The 25,881-nt window shown below is 43.1% G+C and overlaps 1 long non-coding RNA gene across 3 annotated transcripts in view; it reads left to right on the top strand.

Moving 5' to 3' along the window:
* LOC122541207 (uncharacterized) overlaps nucleotides 1–25,881 on the top strand; it is a 54,118-nt gene that overhangs the window by 10,404 nt on the left and 17,833 nt on the right. The window contains exons 3-6 of one of the 3 annotated variants that reach the window (XR_015753127.1): nucleotides 11,300–11,449; nucleotides 13,603–13,759; nucleotides 14,183–14,324; nucleotides 21,601–21,733. This is a non-coding gene — a long non-coding RNA (uncharacterized LOC122541207). The remainder of the gene's footprint in view (nucleotides 1–11,299; nucleotides 11,450–13,602; nucleotides 13,760–14,182; nucleotides 14,325–21,600; nucleotides 21,734–25,881) is intronic. The other 2 variants (XR_015753128.1, XR_015753129.1) reach the window with 2 other exon arrangements.

A 25,881-nucleotide genomic window follows, 5' to 3' on the forward strand; every position in this document is an offset into this window, starting at 1 on the left:
TAGACTTTTAAGAGAGTTAAAAGCTAGCAGTGACAACCCCAAGTGTTCTCAATAAGACACAAAAGACTGCCTGGAAAATAGCTCTCTTAAAAGGTACCATTTTCAATCAGTAACCTATGAAGCAGAAATACCTAAGAAGAAGAAAAGAAGACACAGGAAGATCCAAATAGAAGAACCGAACGCTGCCTGGTTTTGAGATAAGACGTTTTGTCTTGTAAATCTTAATTGGGAGTTTTATTGGACTAGTATTACAGAAGGAAAGGTAAAAGATAGGTTAGAGCAAGGATTTGTGAATAGTTGTTAGTTTATTATTCTCTGTTGTACTTCAAGAAATAAAGTTGTTAGATTTTACTTTAAATAGTTCTTAGCCACTCGAATGTTTACAGATTACTGCACAGGATAAGTCTTTTCTGTGTTGCTGGTTTTAAATTAAGCGTGAGGGTTTACCCTGTGTCGTAACAATTTGTGAAATCAAGGAGGTTGAATGGCAGGTTATTGTGGTGATTCTGGCTAACTGCCAGTATAAATCAAGAATGCCATCAAGAGGATAGTGGCTCAGTGCTGCCACTCAGTGCCAGGAATAAGGGTTTGATTCCACCCTTGGGAGATTGTGCACACAGACAGACAATCTCCCTGTGCGTGAGTTTGCACATTCTCTCCATGTCTGTCCAGGTTTGCTCCGGGTTTTCTGGTTTGCTGTGCAGCCTAACGGTACGCAGATTAGGTAGATTGGCCATACTAAATTGCTAATAGTGTCCAGGGATGTGCAATCGAGGTGGATTTGCGATGGGAAACGCAAGGATTGAGTCAGTCTCGGTGGGATGCTCATCAGAGGGTCGGTGTGAACTCGATGGGCTGACACCAGAACGTTAGGAATAGAATGGCAAGAAATTCACCTATTGACTTGCCAAAGCCTGTCTTCAAGACAAAAGTCAGAAGTGTAATGGAATATCAACACTTTCCTGGATGGGGTTGCAGCTCCAATATAACACTCAAGAAGCTTGACACCATCTAGGACGAAGCGGCCCTTTGATTGGCACCACATCCACAAGCATCCACTCCCTCCACCATCATCGCTCAGTAGCAGCAGTGTGTAATACCTACAAGATGCACTGCAGAAATCCACCAAAGATCCTCAGATAGCACTTTCCAAACCCACAATCACTTCCATCTCAAAGGACAAGAGCAGTAGAAGACCACCTTCAACTTCCCCTCCAAGCCACTCATCATCCTGACTTGGAAATATATTTCTTTGTTGTTGCTAGGTCAAAATTGTGGAATTCCCTCCCTAATCGCATGGTGGGTAAACGCATAGCAGGTGGATTGCAGCGGTTTCAAGAAAGCAGCTCAGCACCAACTTCTCAAGGGTAACTAGGGACGGGCAGTACATACTGGCCAGCCAGTGACACCCATATTCCACAAATAAATAAATAAAAAGTACTGTCAGTATTCTATGATTCTGTGAATAAAACTGGGGCATCAACTTATAGAAAATCTTGGTTTTAAAGCAAAAGTAATTGTTAATTTTCTTTCATTTCTTGCTGATTTGATATGATTTGATTTATTACTGTCATATGTATCAGGATACATGAAAATTATTGAGTGGAGAAAGTGAGGTCTGCAGATGCTGGAGATCAGAGTTGAAAATGTGTTGCTGGAAAAGCGCAGCACGTCAGGCAGCATCCAGAGAACAGGAGAATCGACGTTTCGGGCATAAGCCCTTCTTCAGGCTTATGCCCGAAACGTCAATTCTCCTGTCCCCTGGATGCTGCCTGACCTGCTGCGCTGTTCCAGCAACACATTTTCAGGACATGAAAATTATCGTTTTGCTTGCTCACCTGACAGATTATACCTTACAAAAGTACATCAGGGTAATAGAACTGAATGGAAAATATGTATTACAACTACTGAGAAGGTGCAGAGAAGGATCAACTCTAATATATGAAAGGTCTGCTCATAAGTCTGCTAAGTTAAAAATCACACAACACCACTTTATAATCCCACAGGTTTATTTGGAAGCACTAGCTTTTGGGAGCACTGCTCCAGCATCAAGTGGTTGTGGAGTATAAGATCATAAAACATAGCATTTATAGCAAAAGATTACCGTGTCATGCAACTGAAATGATATATTGAACAAACCTGGATTGTTTAGTCTTTCATCTTATAGGATGCTAAAATGGGGAAGAAGCTGTTCTTGAATCTATTGGCAAATGTTTTCAAACTTTTGTACCTTCTGTCTGTTTGAAGAGGCCAGAAGAGAGAAGGGTGGAACACTGGCTCAGTGGTTAGCACCGCTGCCTCACAGCACCAGAATCCTGGGTTTGATTCCAGCCTCGGGCAATTGAGTGGAGTTTGCACATTCTCCCTATGTCTGTGTGAGTTTCGTCTAGGTGTAGACTAGGTGGTTTAGCCTTGGAAAATGCAGAATTACAGGGATAGGGTAAGGGTGTAGATCTAGATGAGATGCTGTTTGGAGGTTAGTGTAGACTCGATGGGCCAATGGCCTGCTTCTACTCTGTAGGAATTCTATGTTTCTAACAGTATAATCAGGGTGGGAGAGGTCTTTGATTTTGTTGGCTGCTCTTCTAAGGCAACAAGAAATGTAGATGGAGTCAATGGAAAGAAGGCCGGTTTGCATGATGGCTATGTTCACAATTCTCTGTCGTTTCTTGCTGTCTTGGGCAGAGCAGTTCCCATAGCAAGCTATGATGCACCTCAATAGAAACTTTCTGTGGTGCATCTATAAAAGTTGTTAAGCACCATTATGGACATACTCCATATTCAGGGATGAGTGTCAGGCCAAAGAGGTGGCATCTGCAGCAAAATTATTACGACAGTCGATGAACTGTGGTGGATCGAGGCAATCTAGAAGGCAGGGATTGATGTGTGCCATCAATAACCTCTCAGGCGCTTCGTAACGTTAGCTGTCAGAGCCAGTGGGCAGTAGTCATTAAGGCATGCTGCTTGATTTTTCATCTGCACCAGAGCGTTAGTGGATGATGTATGCTAATTAGTTCTCATTAGGAATGAAACTTCAATCTCATCTTCTATTTCTCTCTCTGTTTGTCTGATAGCTGTCGGAGACATATGCAACTGTATTCTCAGTGGAGATTGGCTCACAGAGGGCAGTTGTACTGATTGGCTATGACACAGTGAAGGATGCTCTTGTGAACTATGCTGATCAATTCTCTGGGAGGCCACACATTCCCATACTTGATGAGTTTACATTTCGATGCAGTAATGTTACTTTTTCATCCATATCTCCTGCAATTAGCTGATTGTTTCATAGTGAGCAAAGTGGCATTGAATATTCTGGATTTGAATTCTAATGCATTGACCACCTTCATTTTCACTCTGTTCACATTGAAATTTCTCGCACCAATACATGTGCACTATGGAATGGTGGGGGAGTGACCAGGACTGATGGGAGGCAAGACATTGTGGAGGTGGAGATCAGGTCTGAAGGGAAGTTTGGGACAGCGGGACATCATGACTGGGGGAAAGGGGAGACCAGGTCTTGGTGGGGGTGGGAGGGGCGTAGGGGTATTGGAGTGTGGAATTCCTGACCTTCACAGGTTAGGACACCATCAGCAGAGGCGCTGCAGCCTGTTTCACCCTTTCTCTGTCTCTATCACTACTCACTTCTTGTTCTTTCAGCTCCTGAATCAATCCCATTTTCAATATCGCTGTTCAAACTTCCTCCACCAGTCTCTCAAGCAGTGCATTCCAGATCCTCACACTTTGTTCAATTTAAATAAAGAGTTTTCCTCATGTCCTGACTACTACTTTTCCATCACCTCCAACCTGAGCCCTGTGGTTCTCCATCCAGCCACCAGTAGGACCAGTTTCTTCCTCCTGGCTCTCTCTATACCTATCATGGTTTTGCAAACCTCCCTCACATTGCCTTTCATCCTGTTCTCAAAGAGAAACAGTCTCAGTTTCTCCACTCTCTCTGCAACTGAAGTTCCTCATCTCCAGAATCATTCTCATGAATCTTTTCTGCACTCTCTCTCCTTCCAGCATATCCTCCCTGAAAGATAGACACTAATTTAGTTTAGATCAGAGTGGTGCTAGAAAAGCACAGCAAGTCAGGCAGCATCCGAGAAACAGGAAAATCGACGTTTTGGGCAAAAGCCCTTCATCAGGGCTTTTGCCCCGAAAGGTCGATTTTCCTGCTCCTCGGATGCTGCCTGACCTGCTGTGCTTTTCCAGCACCACTCTGATCTAAAGTCTGGTTTCCAGCATCTGCAGTCCTCACTTTTGCCACTGTAATTTAGTGCATATTCCAGTTGAGGTCAAATCACTGTTCATAAAGTTTCACCATAACTTCCTTGTTTTTGAACTCTGTCTCCCTCTTCATGAAGTCCAGGGTCTTATTTGCATTTTAAACCTCCCCTGCTACCTTCAGTAATGTGCTGATATACTCCCAGGTCCCTCTAGTCCTGCATCCCTTTTGGATTTGTACCCTTCGTTTTATATTGTTTCTCCTCTACATTGGCTGCACGATTCTCAAATATCAGGAAAAGCTGTGGGCTCAGTATTGATCCTTTAGCAACCCCTTGTATACCTTCCAAAACACATCCTGTCACAGCAACACAAACTCATATTCATACCGCCATTGTCCTTTTTATTCCATGGGGCTTTGTCTTCATTGACAGACATGTTGTACAAATGTCTTTTTGGAAGTCTGTGTGCAGACTGTTACCTTTCTGTTACCTTTTCACATAACTCAGTCAAGAGCTTTAAACAGTTTTTGGCTTTTAAAACAAGTCTCTGCTAATGTTCCTGAATTACCTGCTGTTGTCCAAGTGAGTGTTAATTTTGTCCATGGGTGATAGTTTTAAAGCTTACCTGTCACTGGGGTTAAGATGACTGGCCTGTGGTTGCTGAGGTTATTCTAATGTCTAATTCAACTTTCAGTGCCTCAGCATTCTTACTTGCATCTCTTATTTTATTGAATATCTAATTTTTTAAGTGTAGCCAACCTGCTTAGTACCTCTTGCTTGTATATTTACATCCCATCCTGTGTCTCAACTCCGTCCTCTCACTGTGTTGGGCAGTGCTTCTTCCTTCTTGGGAGCATGAGATGCAAAGTACTTACTTAGTATGGACCTCAGCCGTGCTCCCTGCTTCCTATAAATCCCTTGTAGACCTTGAACTGGCCCCTCCCCTCCGCTGACAACTTCCTGATGTTTTTATGCCGACTGAAGGTTTTGGATTTCTTTTTATGCTTACTGTTTGTTTCTTCGCATTGTCTCTCTTTGCTTCCATTTTGCTTTCTCTCCAACCATTTCATTTTCAGCCTGGTTTTACTGGCATTATCAGGAGTCAGATCTCCTGTGTGATAGGGAGTACAGGATGTGATGAGAAGGCTAACCACTTTCTTGAAGATACTGACATGAAGAAGTGGATAAATCCATTAACTTGTTTTGGATGGGTGTATTTTGAAGAAGAGGTTCTCTAAGCTCTTTGCAAACAATATTTCTGCAGTCAGTATCAAAACTCAAAAAGGTCAGGTCAGTTGATGAATATCAATGATTCAAACCTTGGAATTCACGAGGATTGATGTACATCCCATTGTTGCCTGAATTAGTAATGGTTTGACTGGCATTGGCACTGAGATGATTTTGAGTATGCCTGTACTTATTCTATATTACTGAGTTCTACAATGATCATCCATGATCTTCTGTCTCCATCAAAGGCATTAAAAGTCGCCACCCTGCTTTTAAACTGGAAAGGGTGCAAAAAAGATTTACCAAGGATGTTCCAAAAGTGGAGGGTTTAACTAGTAAGAAGAGACTGGGATTTCTTTACCTGAAGCATAGGAGGTTGAGGGGTGACCTTATAGAAATTTATAAAATCATGAGGGGAATAGATAAGGTATTTTCCTCAGAGTAGGGAAGTCCAAAACTAGAGGGCATAGGTTTAAGGTGAGGTGGAAAAGATTTAAAAGAGACTGAGAGGCAACTTTTCTGCATATAGAGTGGTGCTTATATGGAACAAGCTGCCAGAGGAAGTGGTAGAGATTGGTATAATTACAACATTTAAAAGACATTTGGACAGGTAAGTGGATAGGAACGGTTCAAAGGGATATTGTCCAAATGCAGGCAAATGGGACTAGTTCAGTTTAGGTAAACATGGACGAGTTGGGTCAAGGGATCTGTTTCTGTGCTGTATGACTCTATGAATCTCCTTTTTATCTAATAGGGGAGGTTTCAGCAATGCAAACATCAAAACTGGGACCACGCTTTAAACAATCCTACACCAAAGGTCATGGTCAGCATATTATCTCCGAAACACAATCAATCAGAGAGGTCAATGGCTTCTCCTCGATCAGTTCAGTGATTTCGGACTGGCTTTCCATCATTGTGAATAACCTTTCCTTAGTGGATCCAATAATATAAGGAGCCGGTGTTCTGGGAAATGGACAATGCTTTTTTTGTGTAAAACAGGCAGTCTTGCATCAGCTATTCATTACATACATCTCCTGATTTCCATTAACATCAATGGGAAAATAAGAGATGTTTACTTCATGGTGATCTTACTGTTCTAATGAGCGAGAGGCTTGGACAGATACCATGCAGTCAAAAGTTCAGATCACATTATGGCAGCTGAGTAAATGTAAATGCACTTCACTTCATCAGTCTCAAATAAAAACTAACTTCACAAATGCTGATCATGAATCTAGTGCATTAATGTAAAAGCCCATCTACTTCACCAACTCCTTTCAGGACAGTAATTTGTCCTCCTTATCTGATTAGATTTGCTTTCAGATGTATCATTACCTTTATTTTCTTAAACAATTCAAAATGGTGCCAGATTGCGGCAATAGTTGAAGCTTTTCACTGTAAAATACAAGGGACAATTAATCATTCAATTCAATTCAATTTGTGGTTGATTTTTGCCTGCCCCTCATAACCATTGGCACTCTTGTCAATGAAATATTTGTCCACCTCAGCCTTGTCTACTTCAACATTTCCTCATAAAACAATCCTTTCATCCCAGGAATCAATCTATTGAGCCTGCTTCCAGTGTAACTATACGCTTTGTTCTGTCAGGAGATTAAAACTGTACACTGTACTCCTGAAGAAGGGCTTATGCCCGAAACGTCGATTCTCCTGTTCCCTGGATGCTGCCTGACCTGCTGCGCTTTTCCAGCAACACATTTTCAGCTCTGATCTCCAGCATCTGCAGACCTCACTTTCTCCTCACTGTACTCTAGATGCAAGCTCATCAGATTTCTGTACAGTTGTAACAAGATTTCTCTGCTTTTACATTGCATCCACTTGCATCGTATTTATCATCAACTTGTGATGTCATGGTGTAATGTGACTGTCACTAACAATCAAGTGGATCAAATTAGAAAGAAAATATTGCAGTTCCAAAGCTCTTCACAGCCACAGTATAGCTCAAAGTGCTTTACAGGCAATGCAGTTCCTAGAGGTGTAGTCCATGCTGGAACTGAGTTACAGATTGTTGATCTACACTATTGACTGAACTGCATGAATTGTTTACGAACCTATTAAATGTCAATGCTACAAAATATTAAAACCATTACATTAAAATATAGGTGTGACACACAGGTAATAACAGCACAGTCACAATCATAATATCTGCCTTTGAGCCAAGTAACAAATCAGCCTTCTTCCTATCACTGCTAAGTTATAGAGATCAGAGCTTGAGTTGATGACAGGCTCCACATTCCTGTCTCACTTACGTCCTGCTATGCAGCCTGAACACTGTTGGGTTGTTTTTTTTTGAGGTCAGTGCAATACTGGCTAAAGATATTGCATTCCTTCCTCAAAAATGTCTAGATATTGCCAATCTTTTAAGTAATTTTTGTAAACTTTTCATGGCCTCCTTCATCCAAACACTACTGTGCTAACAATTCTGGTGGACTTTAAAATGCAATGTTGTTTCAATGCAAACGAACAAATATTGAATCTCGTGAATCATTTGTGCTTGTCTGTATAATACTTAAAAGGCGAGAAACTCGCTGCATTGTCCAGTTCTATTCTGGCACCTTCCAATGGGCGGCACGGTGGCACAGTAGTTAGCACTGCTGCCTCACAGCGCCAGAGACCTGGGTTCAATTCCCGCCTCAGGCGACAGACCGTGTGGAGTTTTCACGTTCTCCCCGTGTCTGCGTGGGTTTCCTCCCACTGTCCAAAGATGTGCACGTTTGGTGAATTGGCCATGCTAAATTGCCCGTAGTGTTAGATAAGGGGTAAATGTAGGGGTATGGGTGGGTTACGCTTCGGCGGGTCGGTGTGGACTTGTTGGGCCGAAGGGCCTGTTTCCACACTGTAATGTAATCTAATCTAATCTAAATGTGTGAATACTCATGTTAAATTTGAAAATAATTTAATGAAGAGAAAAGAATCAGACAGAATATGAGATTTTGTCAATGTAAGTTGTTCTAATTTGAAATGCAGTGCATGGAAAGTTGGTGGAAGTAGAATAGAGAAGTGATGGCCTAATGATATTATTGCTGGACTATTAATCCAGAGACCCAGATAATGTCGTGGGGACCTGGGTTCAATCCTGCCTGGTAAGTTGTGGAATTTGAATTCAATAATAATCTGTAATTCGGAATCTAATGATGATGACAAAACCATTGTCAATTGTCAGTAAAATATGATTAAGTTTAATCATGACTTAATATGTAGATAGGCCAACTGGAGGAGAAGCCATCTTGGATTTGGTGCTTGGCAACAAACCAGGTCAGGCGTCAGATGTCTCGGTGGGAGAGCATTTCGGTGATCGTGATCACAATTCCCTGACTTTTACTATAGTCATAGAGAGGGGTAGGAGCAGACGGTACAGGAAAAGATTTAATTGGGGGAGGGCGGATTACAATGCTATTAGGCAGGAATTGTGGATCAAAAATTGGGAGCAGATATTCTCAGGAAAATGCACAACAGAAATGTGGAGGTTGTTTAGGGAGCGTTTGCTGCAAGTGCTGGATTTTTCCCACTGTGGCGAGGGAAGTATGGCAGGGTGAAGGAACCTGGATGATAAGAGATGTGGAACATTGAGTCAAGAAGAACAAGGAACCCTACTTAAGGTTGAGGAAGCAAGGAGCAGACAGGACTCCAGGGTTACAGGTAGCCAGGATGGAACTGAAGAATGGTCTTAGGAGAGCTAGAAGGGGGGCATGGAAAACCTTGGCGGGTAAGATTAAGGAAATTCCTAAGGTGTGGGTCAAGAGGATGGCCAGAGTGAGGGTAGGACCGATGAAGGATATTGGAAGGAACCTTGAGTCTGGAGTCGAAAGAAGTAGGGAAGGTTCTTAATGAATACCTTGCTTCAAGGATTCACTCATGAGAGGGGCCTCGTTATTCGCGAGGACATCATGAAACAGGTTGATGTGCAGGAACAGGTTGATGTTCAGAAGGGGAATGTGCTGAAAATTTTGAAAACAATGAGGAAAGGTAAGTCCCCTAAGCCAGATGCATTACACACAAAGTTACTAAGAGAAGTGAGGGAAGAGAATGCTTTGCCTTTGATGATGATCTTTGCATTCTCACTGTCCACTGGAGTAGTACCTGATGATTGGATGGTGTCAAATGTAATTCCCTTTTCAATAAAAGGAATAGGGATAACAGTTGGAATTACAATCCATCAATCTTACATCGGTGGTGGACAAATTATTGGAGAGGACTCCAACAGAGAGGATTTATGATTATTTGGAAAAGCAAAGCATGATTAAAGAGAGGCACAAGCCTAATTGAATTCTTTGAGGATATGACAAAACACATTGATGAATGTACAGCAATGGGTGTGGTGTATATGGATTTTAGCAAGATGTTTGATAAGGTTCCCCATGGTAGGCTCATTCAGAAAGTAAGGAAGCATGGGATACAGGGAAATTTGGCTGACTGGATGTAGAATTAGCTGGCTAATGAAGACAGAGGGGGGTAATAGATGGAAAGTATTCAACTTTGAACTCAGTGGCCAGTGATGATCCACTTTGTGACTTTTATAAATAACTTTGATGAGGAAGTGGAAGGGTAGACAGGAAGTTTGGTGGAATTGTGGATAGTGTGGAGGGCTGCTGGAGGGACATTGTCAGGATGCAGAGAAGTGGCAGATGGAGTTCAACCTGGAAAAGTGTGAAGTGATTCATTTTGGAAGTTTGAATTTGAATGCAGATTACATGGTTAAAGCAGAATTCTTGGCAGTTGGAGGGACAGAGGGATCTTGGGGTCCATGTCCTCAAAGTTGCCATCCAAGTTGATAGGGTTGTTAAGAAAGCATAAGATGTGTTGGCTTTCATTAGCAGGGGGATTGAGTTTAAGAGCCCTGAGGTTATGCTGCGGCTCAATAGAGCCCTGGTTAGACCACACTTGAAACTGTGTTCAGTTCTGGTTGTCTCATTATAGGAAGGACGTGAAAGCTTTGAAGAGGGTGCAGAGGATATTTACCAGAATGCTGCTGGACTGGAGGACGTTTCTTATGAAGAAAGGTTGAGGGAGCTAGAGCTTTTCTCATTGGAGCGAAAGAGGATGCAAGGTGGCTTGATGGAGGTGTACAAGATGATGAGAGGCATGGACAGAGTGCATAGCCAGAGATGTTTTCCCAGGCTATCATGGAGTGCATAATTTTAAGGTAAATCGAGGAAGGTTTAGGGGAGATGTCAGAGGTAAATTCTTTGCACCGAGAGTGGTGAGTGCATGGAATGTGCTGCTAGCAGTGGTAGTAGAGTCAGATTCATTAGGGACATTTAAGTGATTCTTGGGGAGGCACATAGATGATAGTAAAATGAAGGGTATGTAGGTTAGTTTGATCTTCGAGTAGGATAAGAGGTCAGCACAACATCGAGGGCCAAAGGGCCTGTACTGTGCTGTACTGTTCTAACTTCTATGTCTTGCAGTGAAGGAAACTGTCCTTCATACCTGGCCTATACTTGACTCCCGGCCCACCACAATGTGATTGACTCTTAACTGCCCTCTGGGCAATTAGTGAGTGCTAAATACTGGCCAGTGACTTTCACATCTCAAGAATGAATTAAAAAATTGGCCTCGTACCGGAGACCATTATGGGAGAATCAGACCAAGTGGATTACTCTTCCAAAGAAAAGGAATGCACACAGTGGGCTGAATGGCCTCCAACTAGACTGTAAGATGTTCTCATTGAAAATTATTCCTTTTTATATTCGACAAACCAATTTGAGAAGGATCATCGAGATTTGGGGCGTGAACCCTCTGAAAGCAGAATTAAATTAAACTTACATTACCTTCACATAAACTTCCCACTGTGTATAAGGGTTACTCAGTTGGTGTTGTGTGACTTTTAGGTGTTATATTCAGTGAAGGGAAGAAATGGCAGAAAGCTCGAAAGTTTGTGATATCAGCCCTTCGCAGCTTTGAGATGGGCAAGAAGTCCATTGAAGAGAGGATTACTGAAGAAGTTAACATCCTTGTTAATATGATTGAACGTCATAAAGGTGAGCATTTGTGAGTTAGACACACACGTGAATAGTTGTGATTAATTATTCATTTGAAACTCTGATCTGTACGAATGATTCTCACTTGAGTAAAACTATGATTTCCTGAAATGCATTTGAAATGCTGATGCAACAAGTTTGACATATGTCACTAGATTTGCCAGTCTGTGTGGAATTTAAAGGTGGCAATTTTTTTTATTGCACTGATACCAATACAAGTAAGAATTAGTCCATGTGCAGTTGATTTGCTCAGAGCTTCATTTGTGCCGAGTAAAAATGAGGAGTTACAGTAAGATCTCTTGCATTAGTGAAGGCAGGATTTGTATGCTTTAGGGTAGATCAGACTACGAAAACCCAGAATCTCTTTAGCTGGAAAAGGCAGGGTAAATGGAGGGCTAGTAAAGGTGTTTAAACCCCTGAGTAGGAAGCTTTTACAGAAGAAATTTTGAAAACAAATTCTCCCTTAATTGAATGGTGAGTTAGTAAGAAATGTCCATTTATGAATGTGACCAAAATAAGCAAAGGTTTTGTTCCGCCATTGAGTCTTTCATGATGTTGAATATTCTGTTGGACTGTGGAAACTGACTCCAAAACCACTTTTAAAGAGAAACAAGCACTAAGTTAAGGAAATGATAATTGAAAAATGTGAATCATTGTTTTGTAGTTCCAGAATATGTGCAGTGGGACAATTCGACTCCTTCAGTACAATAAATTCTGTAGTGATGGTATTTTCACTTTTATTTCTGGTAGAAAATGAATAGGAACAGCTCACCTGCCCATTCTATCTTTCAGTCGAGAGTGTGGTGCTGGAAAAGCACAACAGGTCAGGCAGCATCCGAAGAGCAGGAGAATCAACATTTTGGGCATAAGCCTGATGAAGTGTTTATGCCCAAAACGTTAGTTCTCGTGCTTCTTAGATGCTGCCTGATCTGCCTGTGCTTTTCCAGCACCGCACACTCAACTCTGATGTCTAGCATCTGCAGTTCCTACTTTCTTCCATCCTGTTTCTCAGCCTGATTTTTCACTTCATCTGAAGTTAATGTAAACATTTTTTTTGGGTAGTATTAATGAAACTGGTTTAAGATCCAAGGGTGTGTGGCCCTTGCCTGATTTTAAAAGTGAACATTCACTACATTGCCTTTTATTTTGCTTCTTGTATCTCCATAAGCAGTCCCTTGGCATCAAGGACGACTTGATTCCTTTCTGATTCACTTGGGTTTGGGATGGCTGTTAAGTTCAGTATGTCATCAGCAGACCTTGCCCCACATCTGGGGCAGAAGGTGATAGAAGGGTCAGGTGGATTAGGTCTTTGGAGACAAACACAGAAAATGCTGGAGAAACTCAGCTGGTCTGCAGCATCTGTGGAGACAGAAACAGAGTTAATGTTTCAGTCTCGTGACTCTTCTTGAAAACTGTTCTGTTGGAAGAACACTGAAAGAGAATATTACTTGGGGGCTAGAATTCTCAAGGGAGTGCAGGAGGAGAGCGACCTTGGTGTATATGTGCACAGATTATTGAAGGTGACAGGACAGGTGGACAGAGCAGCAAATAAAACAGAATATTCTCCATTTTATTAATGGGCTTAGAGTAGAAGAGCAAGAAGGTGAAGGATGATTATTGGGATAGAACCGGTGTGCAGGGATATAAGGTGAAGAGAGAAGATTAGCATTAGATGATAGAACCAATGAAGACCTGATGGGCACTATGGCCACCTACACCACAAGAATTCAGTGATTCTGTGATTTTCTTGCTCCTTACACTCCTTCAGCTTCAGTGGTAATGTTTTTGGACATGCACATGGATAACAGTGAGTTGAGGGGTGCGTGGGTTAAGTTATTATATTTTACATTAGGATTAAACCTCAGCACAGTATCATGGGCCAAAGGGCCTGTTCTGTGCCATACTTTTCCATGTTCTATGTTCACGGGTGCATTGACATCCTGTTTTCCACTCTTCCTCTGTCAGGGTGGAGATGAAGCTTGCTTGTTTTATCCAAAAGTCCAAGGAGAATTTCACTGTATGGTCTGCCCTGTCTTCCCTCTTTGATTTGATGCATTGTAACAAAACTTTTAATGGCACTCAATCATAACGGATCCATGAATATTCAAATTGTTCTGCTCCCTAACCTACCTTTATTTGCTCTCCTCCCACAGCATTCAGACTTTTAAAATGAAATAATTACACTGGCAAATTAGTGCTTCCTGATTTACTAGATTTACTACAATGACATCAGGAATGAAGGACTTTTAGATGGAAGGAAAGATTCGAGAAATTGAGCTTATTTGCCTTGGAGCAGAGAAGATTATGAAGGTACTCACAATTATGAACAATGTTACAGGATAAAGAAGGATATTCTGTTTCCACTAGTTGGTACGTCAGTAAGTAGGGGAATCACAATATCATGATTGCTTGCAAGAGAGCTAAACGTGAGATGAGGAGCAACTTCTTTACTCAGAGAGTTGGTAGAATTTGGAATGCGCTGTCTGGGAGAGTGGTGGAGGCAAATTCCAAGGAGATTTCAGAAGAGAGCTGGATATACAGTTGAAAGTGATGGATTTAGAGGGCGACAGAGATAATACTGGAGAATGGGATTACCTGGGTACCTGTTTTGGGAGCCAGTGCAGCACAATGGCCTCCTACTGCACTGAAAATTCTACAGTTCTGTGATGTACCTTTGTTTTTCTAAAATCACTTCTCGCCTTCTGTTTACATTCAATATTTTGCTGTTAATAGGTCATCCATTTGAAACCCCAGAAATTCTGAATTCTGCCGTGAGCAATATCATCTGTTCAATCATCTTTGGAGACCATTTGAATATGACGACAAATTATTTATCAGCCTAATAGACATGAATAATGGAACAGCTTCAGTATATGTAATTATTTGTTTCTCTCATTGTGGGAAAGTGGGCAGGTTCAATCACTTGCAAGTTTTTATGCACAATTTGTCTCTTAACTGAGATGAGTCTTGAATATTTTATTTCAGTGACATTTCTTTAAAGAGCATCAATCAAATCCCATATGAGCATTTTCAAATGTAGTGCTCAAGGAAATATTTCAAGTAGGGATAATGCTGAAATTATAACTATTGTTTTGATGTTGCTGATATCTTTTTGAATCAAGAATTTGATAGAATCTAAGAATGGTCATAGCAAAGAGGGAAGCCACTCAGCTGTGTGTTAGCCTTGCAAACAAGCAATTCATCTTGTGCCACCCCCCCCCCCCCCCAACCCCCATCTTCTCCCTTGAGCAAAATGCTTTATTTTTTTCAATGATCATCCAATTCCCTCTTGAATGTCCTGTGAATCTGCCTCTACCAGTTTCTCTGGCAGTTATTCCAGATCCTCACCACTCGCAATCTAGAGAGGTTTCTCCTCAGGTCACCATTGATTCATCATCAATTCCCTTACATCTGAGCTCTCTGGTGTTTCATCCATCCATTCACCAATAGAAACAGTTTCTCCCTGCCTACTCTGTCCAGACCTCTCACATCTCCCCTCAACCTCTTCTCCAAGGGAACAGTCCCAACTTCTGCACACACTGTCTGAATGTGAAGTTCCTCATCCCTGGAATCACTGTCTTGAAACTTTTCCGTACTCTTTCTAATAACTTTACATCCTTCTCAAAGAGTGGTGCCCACAGCAAAGAATCAAGTACCCATCCCTTGGCATAGAAAATTGTTTAGATTTGTGATGGTCCAACAGGTTCGATTCACTGCCAACTGCTGCTGTTGAAGATCATTTTGCCACAGTTTGTTCTTAAGTGTGTCCCTGGTGATAGTCTCACTGAGCCAGAGAGGGAAAGGACACAATCACAACTTTCAACACGATCCTTTTATGTGGAGCTAGGATTTTTTTTCCCTGGAGCATCTAAGGCTTAGGGGTGACTTTACAGAGATTTGGAAAATCATGAGGGGCATGGATATGGTGAATAATCAAGGTCCTGTTCCTAGATGGGGAAGTCTAAACCCAAATGGCATAGGTTTAAAGTGAAAGGGAAAAGATTTAAAAGGGATCTGAGAGGCACCTTTTTCACACAGAAGGTGGTGCGTGTAAGGAAAAGCTTCCAGAGGAAGTGGTAAAGATTAATACAATTGCAACACTTAAAAGACATCTGGATGGATGCATGAATAGGAAGTATTTAGAGAGATATGGGTTAAATGCTAAATTCTAATGGGTCTAAAGAAAATCTGGTTGGCATGGATAAGTTGGAGCAAAAGGTCCATTTCTGTGCTGTATGACTCTATGACTGTCCCCCATGGTGAATTCCTATGGCAGCTCAGTTCACATTCTCCTCACTGAATTCATAGAAAGAATAGAACTGGACTCTGAAACACATCCCATAATTCGGGAGATCATTTTGTTCCATTTTAACATATCTCCTCATTAATAATGTAGTGGGTTTGTGTGTCACAGAATGACAGAATTGTTACAGTACAGATAGAGGCCATTCAGCTCAACATGCCTGCACCAGTTCTTCAAATCATAATCTGTCAAGATGCCTCTTAAACATTACTCGTGAATCTGCCTCGACCACTACCAGCTCCTCTAATAGTGCATTCCAGGTCCTTATGACCCTCTGCGTAAAAGATTTGCATCTTACATCTCCTTTAAAATTACCCTCTTTTACCTTAACTTATGTCCACTAGTAATTGACATTTCTACCTTGGAAAAATCCATTCCATCCATGCCTCTCATAATTTTGTAAACTGCTGTCAGGTTGTCTCATACTTCAACATTCAAGTGAAAACAAACAAAGTTTGCCCAATCTTTCTTCATTGCTAATACCTTCCAAGCCTGAAGTGTTATATATTTGCGACATGAATTGCCAATTTTTATACTCTGTTCCCCAACTGATGAAGGGGAGCATGTCATATGTCTTCTGGACTACCGTATCCAATTGTGTTGCCACTTCCAGGGAAGTGTGCACCTGTACTCCTAGACTGTTCTGTATGTTGATGTTACTAAGAATTCTGCCATTTACTGTATACTTTCCCTCTGCATTAGAACATAGAATATTACAGCACAGTACAGGCCCTTCGGCCTTTGATAATGCGCCAACCTGTGGAACCAATCTGAAGCCCATCTAACCGACAGTATTTCATTTTCATCCATTTGTTTATCCAATGACCATTTAAATGCCCTTAAAGTTGGCGAGTCTACTATTGTTGCAGCAGTGCGTTCTATGCACCTACTATTCTCTGAGTAAAGAAACTACCTCTGACATCTGTCCTATATCTATCACCCCTCAGTTTAAAGTTATGTCCCCTAGTGCTATCCATCACCATCCAAGAAAAAGGCTCTCGCTATCCAACCTGTCTAACCCTCTGATCGTCTTATATGTCTCAATTAAATCACCTCCCAATCTTCTTCTCTCTAACGAAAACGGCCTCAAGTCCCTCAGCCTTTCCTCATACTGGGCAACATCCTAGTAAATCTCCTCTGAACCCTTTCCAAAGCTCCACATCCTTCCTGTAATGTGGGGGGCACGGTGGCACAGTGGTTAGCACTGCTGCCTCACAGCGCCAGAGACCCGGGTTCAATTCCTGCCTCAGGCGACTAACTGTGTGGAGTTTGCACATTCTCCCCGTGTCTGCTTGGGTTTCCTCCGGGTGCTCCGGTTTCCTCCCACAGTCCAAAGATGTGCAGGTCAGGTGAATTAGCCATGCTAAATTGCCCGTAGTGTTAGGTGAAGGGGTAAGTGTAGGGGTATGGGTGGGTTGCGCTTCGGCAGGTTGGTGTGGACTTGTTGGGCCGAAGGGCCTGTTTTCACACTGTAAGTAATCTAATCTAATGCGGTGACCAGAACTGTACGCAATACTCCCAGTGCAGCTGCACCAGAGTTTTGTACAGCTGCAACATGACCTCATGGCTCTGAAACTCAATCCCTTTACCAATAAAAGCTAACACACCGTATATCTTCTTAACAACCCTATCAATCTGGGTGGCAACTTTCAGGGATTTATGTACATGGACACTGAAATCTCTCTGCTCATCTGCACTCACAAGAATCTTACCATTAGCCCAATAGTCTTTATTCCTATTGCTCCTTCCAAAGTGAATCGTTACACTTTTCCACATTCAACTCCATTTGCAATCTCTCAGCCCAGCTCTGCAGCTTTTATATATCCCTCTGTAACCTGCAACATACTTCGGCACTATACACAACTCCACCAACCTTACTGTCATCCGCAAATTTTCTAAACCATCCTTCTACACCCTCATCTCAGTCATTTATAAAAATGACAAACAGCAGTGGCCCCAAAATAGATCCTTTCAGTACACCACTAGTAACTGAACTCCAGGATGAACAGTTCCCATCAACTACCACCCTCTGTCTTCTTTAAGCAAGTCAATTTCTGATCCAAACCACTAAATCACCCTCAATCCCATGCCTCCGTATTTTCTGCAATAGCCTACTGTGGGGAACCTTATCAACGATTCATTGAAACCCATATTCATCACTTCAACCGCTTTACCCTCATCCACTTGTTTGGTCACGTTCTGAAAGAACTCAATAAGTTTTGTGAGGCATGACCTCCCCTTCACAAAACCATGTTGACTATCCCGAATCAACTTAATCCTTTCTAGGTGATTATAAAACCTATCTCTTATAATCTTTTCCAACACTTTACCCACAACTGAAGTAAGGCTCACTGGTCTATAATTACCAGAGTTGTCTCTACTCCCCTTCTTGAACAAGGGGACAATATTTGCTACCTCTCAAGTCTTCAGGCACTATTCTGTAGACAATGACGACAAAAAGATCAAAGCCAAAGGCTCTGCAATCTCCTCCCAAGCTTCCCAGAGAATCCTAAGATAAATCCCATCCAACCCTGGGGACTTATCTATTTTCACACTTCCCAGAATTGCTAATACTTCCTCCTTGTGAACCTCAATCCCACCTAGTCTAGTAGCCTGTATCTCAGTAGTCTCCTCAACAACATTGTCTGTTTCCACTTTGAGTACTGATGAAAAATATTCATTTAGCGCTTCTCCTATCTCCTTGGTCTCCACGCACAACTTCTCACTACTGTCCTTGATTGGCCTTAATCTTACTCTCGTCATTCTTTTATTCTTGTTATGCCGATAGAAAACTTCAGGGTTTTCCTTGATTCTATCTGCCAACAACCTCTCGTCCCCTTCTGGCTCTTCTTAGCTCTCTCTTTCAGTCTTTCCTGTCTAACTTGTAACTCTCAAACGCCCTTATTGAGCCTTCACATCTTGTCCTGACACAAGCCTTCTTCTTCCTCTTGAGAAGAAATTCAACTTCGTTAGTAAACTACGATTCCCTCGCTCGACCACTTCCTCCCTGCCTGACAGTTATATACTTATCAAGGACATGCAATAGCTGTTCCTTGAATAAGCTCCACATTTTAATTGTGCCCAATCCCTGCAGCTTCCTTCCCCATCCTATGCATCCTAAATCTTGCCTAATTGCATCATAATTGCCTTTTCCCAAGCTATAAGTCTTGCTCTGCGGTATATACCTATCCCTTTCCATCGCAAAAGTAATTATAACCGAATTGTGGTCACTTTCACCAAAGTGCTCACCTACCTCCAAATCTAACACCTGGCTGGGTTCATTACCTAGTACCAAATCCAGTGTGGCCTCACCCCTTGTGGGCTATATAATCTGTCAGGAGAAAGTGAGGTCTGCAGATGCTGGAGATCAGAGCTGAAAATGTGTTGCTGGAAAAGCGCAGCAGGTCAGGCAGCATCCAGGGAACAGGAGAATCGACGTTTCGGGCATAAGCCCTTCTTCAGGAAAAGGGCTTATGCCCGAAACGTCGATTCTCCTGTTCCCTGGATGCTGCCTGACCTGCTGCGCTTTTCCAGCAACACATTTTCAGCTATATACTCTGTCAGGAAACCCTCCTGCACACATTGGACAAAAACTGACCCATCTAAAGTACTTGAACTATTGTATTTCCAGTCAATATTTGGAAAGTTAAAGTCCCCCATAACAACTACCCTGTTACTCTTGCTCCTATCCAGAATCACTTTTGCTATCCTTTCCTCTACATCTCTGGAACTATTCGGAGGCCTATAGAAACAGGGTGACTTCTCCTTTCCTCAGCCCATACTACCTCAGTAGATGAGTCACCAAGCATCCTTTCTGCTCCCATAATACTATCCTTGACTAACAATGCCCCACCACCCCGCACTTTTACCATCGATGTTCCCTGTTCTTACTGAAACCTCTAAATCCCGGAACCTGAAACAATCATTCCTGTCTCTGTTCTATCATGTCTCCAAAATGGCCACAACATCGAAGTCCCAGGTACCAACCCATGCTGCAAGTTCACCCACCTTATTCCGGATGCTCCTGACAATGAAGTACACGCATTTTAAATCACCTTCCTGTTTGCCGGTGCACTCTTGCGACCTTAAAACCATATTTCTGACCTCACTGCTCTCAACCTTCTGGACACTGGAACTACCATATAGGTTCCCATTCCCCTGCTGAGTGAGTTTAAACCCTCCTGAACAGCATTAGCAAATTTCCCCCCCAAGATAATTGTATCCCTCTGGTTCAGGTGTAGACCATCCTGTTTGTCGAGGTCTCGCCTAACCCAGAATGAATCCCAATTATCTAGATATCCAAAACTCTCCCTCCTGCACCATCCCTGTAGCCACGTGTTCAACTCCTCTCTCTCCCTATTCCTCGCCTTGCTAGCACGTGGTACGGGTAACAAACCAGAGATAACAGTCCTAACTCTAAGCTTCCACCCTTGCTCCCTGAATTTCTGCCTGAAATCCCCATCCCTTTTCCTACCAGTGTCATTCGTGCCTATGTGGACCACAACTTGGGGCTGCTCTCCCTCCCCTCAAGGATCCCGAAGACACAATCTGAGACACCACGAACCCTTGTACCTGGGAGGCAACATACCAAACGTTAATCTCTCTCGTTCCCACAGAATCTCCTATCTGTCCATCTAACTATGGAGTCCCCAATGACTAATGCTGTGCTCCTTTTCCCCCTTCGCTTCTGAGCAACAGGGACAGACACTGTGCCAGAGACCTGTACCCCATGGCTTACCCCTGGTAAGTTGTCTCCCACAGCAGTATTCAAAACGGCATACTTGTTATTGAGGGAAACGGCCATAGGGGCTCCCTGCGCTTTCTGACAGTTCCCTTTCCGTCCCCTGACTGAAACCCATCTGTCTTTTTCTTGTACATGAGGTCTGACAATCTCCCTGTAACTCCGCTCAATAATGCCCTTCACCTTCCCAATGATCCTAATTTCATCCAGCTCCAGTTCCCTAATGTAGTTTTTGAGGAGATGGAGCTGGAGTTGGGTTCACTTCCCGCAGGTGAAGTCAGTAGGGACACTCGTGGTGACTGTTAGTCCCATATTCTGCAGGAGGAAAATTCAACTGCCCTAACCTCCATTGCCACTATTCTAAATTCCCAAAGAGACTACTGAAAAATAAAGAATAACAAAAAACTAGTTACCTTTGCAATCCAGTGCACAGAACCTTTTGTTTGGTTAGAGGAGGAGGATGGATGGGAAACACAACCTAACTAGTGTTTCGGTTAACGCAACTGCCCAAATCTATTACTTCACTTACTCAGCAGTCCCGTGTCTGCTCCTACTCAGCGTGCGCTCTGCCAATTCACGAGGTAAGGTTTTAAGTCAGCGATTTACCTTCCTGTCAGCTTCCTGGTCGTCGCTCCCGCTATTCCTGCTGCTAAACAAAAATAGACTTTCGAAATGGATTCCTTTACATTTGTCCAGATTAAGCTGCATCAGCTATTTCCATGCCTAAATTAATGCCAATATTCTGCTTTTTCCCCATTTGTTTGTACACTATTTTGATCCAAATAATCATTCAATTCCCTCTTAAATGCTTCATTTTTGTTACCATTTCATATCTACCTCATGTTTAGTTTGAGTGTAAAGCAGGTGCTATTGGATAAACCAGCCATTTACTATTGCACTCTGGCCAAACATTACTAGTGCCCCTCAGTAGGCAGAGTGGAAGGAGGGCCTTATGTGCAGCCACTCTGATGGTTCTGCAATTTTCTTTTCACTTGCCTTAAGCACAAACATTCCATAATAAATGTATTGACAGCCTGAACTTGTTTCCTTTTCCCCTCCTATTTCGCTGTACAATTCTTACCCGTCCCTTGGATTTCTGATTCCAAGTTACAGGAAAGTGATCGAATATCGAGAGAAGATGCACAGCATCTTCAGTGAGTTCTTCAAAGCGGCTGAAGCTACCTGTTGTGACAGCAGCATCCAGACTCTGAATGAGGCATTAGCCATGAGATACCAACAGGTACAGTGACTCACCCTTCAAGCAGTGAAGGTAGATGCTAGGGCTCCTTGTGAGGAAAAAAGTGGTATTTCTATCAGTCTGTTCTGTTATTATATCAGATAGCCCTCATGGTTGATGAAAAGGAACACCAATTTGCAGCTCAAGCCATTCATTGTAACTGACCATTTTTTTCTCACTAGTATGCTCTCAGTGTGATAATTAGTAAATATGTTGAAAATGTGTAATGAAATCTCTGTTTGAATTTAGCGTACAATATTGATCATTCATGAGTATCTCAAGGACCCATCTTCTCCACCTTGCTCTTTGTCCAAGTCAAGGTGACCCACAGGTTAAACTCACATACATCTCTCTAATGAGAGAGCAACCATATTGCAACATCAAAAGTTTTGTCATTATATAATCACTGAGATGTCTTTACTTAGGTAATGTATTATTTTTCTTCAAAATGGTTTTCACATTACACTCCAGGTATCACGTTTAATGCTTTGGACCTACAATGCTTCTCTCATTGCATCTAGGATTTTATCATATAAGATTTAAATTAATTCAGACCAAACTCTATAGAACTGGTATGCTACCAGGATGTGTTAAAGTTGATTGGTGAACTTGGAAAGGGGAGAAACTTTCCCTGAGAGACCCATAAAACAATACAGATTAGAAAGAGATTGTTCAGCGCATCCTATGACTGCTAGTTCTTTGGTAGTGCTGTCAGACAGGTCCCAATGCCCAGCTCCTAACCCATATTCCGGAGTAGAGTGGTGCTGGAAAAGCACAGCAGTTCAGGCAACATCCGAGGAGCAGGAAAATCAACATTTCAGGCAAAAGCCCTTCATCATGGGCGGCACGGATGCACAGTGGTTAGCACTGCTACCTCACAGCGCCAGAGACCCGGGTTCAATTCCCGCCTCAGGCGACTGACTGTGTGGAGTTTACATGTTCTCCCTGTGTCTGCGTGGGTTTCCTCCGGGTGCTCCGGTTTCCTCCCACAGTCCAAAAATGTGCAGGTTAGGTGAATTGGCCATGCTAAATTGCCCGTAGTGTTAGTGGAAGGGGTAAATGTAGGGGAATGGGTCTGGGTGGGTTGCGCTTTGGTGTGTCGGTGTGGACTTGTTGGGCCGAAGGGCCTGTTTCCACACTGTAAGTAATCTAATCTAATCAGGAATACAGGCAGAGTGCCTGAAGGGTAGAGAGATAAATGAGAGGAGGGTGGGGGTGGGGAGAAAGTAGCATAGAGTACAATAGGTGAGTGGGGGTGGGGATGAAGGTAATAGGTCAGGGAGGCGGGTGGGGGCAGGTAGCAAAGAGTACAATGGGTGGATGGGGGTGGGATGAAGATGATAGGTCAGAGAGGAAGGTGGAGTGGATAGGTGGAAAAGAAGATAGGCAGATAGGACAGGTCATGGGGAGCTGGGAGTTTGGAACTGTGGTGAGGTGGGAGAAGGGGAGATGAGGAAACTGGTGAAGTCCACATTGATGCCCTGGGGTTGAAGTGTTCTGAGGTGGAAGATGAGGCGTTCTTCCTCCAGGCGTCGGGTGGTGAGGGAGCGGCGGTGAAGGAGGCCCAGGACCTCCATGTCCTCGGCTGAGTGGGAGGAGGAGTTGAAATGTTGGGCCACAGGGCGGTGTGGGTGATTGCTGCGGGTGTCCCAGAGATGTTCCCTAAAGCGCTCTGCTAGGAGGTGTCCAGTCTCCCCAATGTAGAGGAGACCGCATCGGGTGCAATGGATACAATAAATGATATTGGTGGATGTGCAGGTAACCCATAGCCTAACCCATAGCCCATTTGTTTCTCATTGAGTATGCATTGAACTCTGTTTTGAACATTATTTAATCTCCTTAGAAGATCACAAATTTGGCCATGCAAGAATAAATTGACTCCACCTATGACACTTTGGCAATCCCATAAAGCTGAGTCCATTACTGACAGACTACTACATACTACAGTCAATTTTCCTGTTGACGAGAGTGAAACCATCAAGATTTTGAACACCTCAGTTGAATTATCCCTTAAGTTTCTCTGCTCTAAGGAGAACCAACCACCTTTAGCAACTTCTTACATCCCTGCTACCATCTGAGTAATCAACTGTGCACTCTCTCAAAGCCTTGTCATTCTTCCTATAATGGAAACAATGCTCTCATTGAGACTTGACTACTCTTATTTTTCTGTAAGTTTTGAGCTTGAACTGTACAGCAAAGGAATAAGGCCCTTCAGCCTCACCATGTCAGTGTCAATCATGATGCTCCTTTAAACTAATCCCATAGACATGGGCATTGTCCATATCTCTCTATTCCCTGCCTGATCACATATCTGTCTAAATACCTCTTGATGATGAGCTTATGCCCAAAATGTCAACTCTCCTGGTCTTGAGATGCTGCCTGATCATCTGTGTTCTTTTCTGACACCATACTTTTCAAATCTGACTCTCCAGCATCTGCAGCCCTCACTTTCTCCTAAATGCCTCTTAAGCATTGATATTGTGTCTGCTTCTACCACCTCCTTTGGCTGCATGCTCCCGGCACCCACTACTCTCTGTGTTAAAAAAAAACCTTGCCTCACACACTCCTTTAAACCTTCCCCTTCACCTTAAACCTATGCCTGCTAGTATTTGACATTGGGAAAGAGATGATGACTATCCACCCTATCCAAGCCTCTCATAAATTGATATACTTCTATCAGGTTGCCAGTGAAATCTATCCAGGTTTGAATTATTGATAAATCCAAAGATCCCACATATATTTAAGGCCTTTTCAACTTGTCATGTTCACTTCCCACTAATCCTGACCCTGCCTGGTAAATGCAATTTAATGCTCCTTCCCCCACCCTACTCTTAGAGGTGACCCTTGTTCATGCTGGAGGGTGTGGGCTTGAGATTCCATCACCTTCTTGGCTCCTCCTGACAAATGTCAGGGCAGGATGAGAACAGAGTGGCCTTTGTGCCTCCAAGACAGTTGGGGCCCTGAGGCAGCCGGACCATTAAGGAGGGATGTGGGAGGAGGAGGAGTCCTCATACTCAAATATTGTATGGCCTATTGACAAACTCTGCCATGGAAAATCATGATGTTTGCCAATGGAAAACGCCATGTCCCTCATACTTGTTTTAGTGAGCCCCGCCTTCCACTGCTTGCCAATAAGCTCCATTGTGTGCCCCTCATCCTTCCTTATTTACCTCTCATGAGCATCCAATGACAGTTCCTGGTCAAGGCCTGACTGTAATACCTGCAATGGAGCAAGTGAGGACTGCAGATGCTGGAGATCAGAGTCTGTCTGCAAGTCTCATTTGACAGGAGGCCGAACGCTGCCTAGGATTGCCTTTAAGTCACTTTGGAATTCCTGAAGAAAAAGGATAAGGAATTCCTGTTGGTTTTCTAGCTGGTGGTCGGGCTGCTGTCACAAACACTAAATTATGTCCAGTCTGTTCTTTCTCCATCTGCACAACAAAACAACTGACTTCATTAGTGACCCTTCTCAATTTTTCCAGCAGAATGTAACACTTTACAATTCTCTGCATTACATTTAATGTGCCTGTCCATTTTACCAGTTTGTCCCTAATGCCCTCTGGCACATCTCCTTCACTTCTCACACCTCCGCCCTTGAACCATATCCCTCCAAATACAACAAGGATAGTACCTCCTGCTCCTCACCTTCCACCCCACTAATATCCGGATACAGCACATTATCCTCCACTGTATCTGCCACCTACAGTCAGGCATCAACACCAGATATATATTTCCTCCCCATCCCTATCTGCGTTTCGCAGAGACCATTCCCTCCATCAGTCCCTCATTCGGTTCAAACCCCCAACCAACCCAGTCTCCACACCTTCCCTTGCTGCTGAAAAAGATGCAAAGCCTACGCTCACACCTCCCCCATCACCTACATGGCCCCAAAGGATCTTCTGACATCCGGCTGAGATTTTCTTGCACACCCACCCACCTCATCTACTGTGTCCATTGCTCTCTGTGTGATCTCCTCTGCATCGGGGAGACAGAACACCAACTCACGGAAAGTTTCGGGAACATCTCTGGGACACATACACCTAACAACCCCACCGCCCTGTGGCCGACCACTTTAATGCCCTGCTCCCAGTCCACCAAGGACACGCAAGTTCTGGGCCTCCTCCACCGCCAAATCCAAGCGATCTGCCGAC

This window comes from Chiloscyllium plagiosum, unplaced genomic scaffold (genome assembly GCF_037043375.1).
Source record: "Chiloscyllium plagiosum isolate Xiang-an unplaced genomic scaffold, Cpla_swu_hap1 HiC_scaffold_35, whole genome shotgun sequence".
Classification (NCBI taxonomy): Eukaryota; Metazoa; Chordata; class Chondrichthyes; order Orectolobiformes; family Hemiscylliidae; genus Chiloscyllium; species Chiloscyllium plagiosum.